Genomic DNA, 944 nt, shown 5'->3' with positions numbered 1-944 from the left:
GTTCATGTCGCAGCACAGTGGAAGAGAAGCGAAAGTTGAGATGAAACGTCATTAAAATCAGAAGATTTGATCCCGTCAGTTACAAACGTTCATCACACAGTTGCTCGGGAACAATAACTGAAGTTCAATATAGTCAAAAGAAAATAGTTGAAATAACAAAAATGAAACCTTTACTTGCAGCAGCTTGTTACAACACTGTTGACTGTGAATCATCGTGGTTCTTGCCTTGATTGATTGACTGATTGATTGATTGATTGATCAGCTGCAGGTGGAACCATCAACTCCTCCAAAATGTATTCAGCTGATCCCAGAGTTTCTTACTTTTGCTCTAAATCCCCAAATTTGATTTTAAAAAAACACCTTCTCAGTTTTATTTGTTTTAATCCCAGATCTTATTTTAGCTCCGACAGAGACGAGGCCCGAACCTTCAAATCCTCGCAAAATAACCCAAGAAAAAAATCATGAGTTCACGTTTTTCTCGGGGGCTGTGAGCAGCTGCTGATTTTCCTCAGGTCAGAGGTCGACTCCCGGCTGCAGGTTGTGGCGCCGGTCAGTCGTCCGCTTCGTATCCTCGTCCAATCAGAGCTGAGAGTCGCCGCGCTGAGCAGGATCTCTGACTGTCCTCTTATCGGGCCGAGCAGCCCCCCGCCCCCAACCCGCGGCCCGCCACCCAATCACACTTCACACGGCTCCGCTAATAGAAAAATAAATTGCCGGGGAGCCAATTCCAACACAGTGTGGCACGAGAAGAGAAACCGAGTCTGATTCCTCTGATATAATGAAGCTCGTAACACCGGGATCAGGTTATTAAACACTGATGGGATTACTGACCGGCTCATCCTGATTCCACATGCAAGGTCAGCGTTCCTCAGCCGTCCTGTCAGAACACACACACACACACACACACACACACACACACACACACACACACACACACAGTGGAC

This window comes from Seriola lalandi, unplaced genomic scaffold (assembly GCF_002814215.2).
Source record: "Seriola lalandi dorsalis isolate HSWRI2012SDOR001 ecotype SW California unplaced genomic scaffold, Sedor1 jcf7180002053791, whole genome shotgun sequence".
NCBI lineage: Eukaryota > Metazoa > Chordata > Actinopteri > Carangiformes > Carangidae > Seriola > Seriola lalandi.
This window is presented reverse-complemented; position numbering follows the sequence as displayed.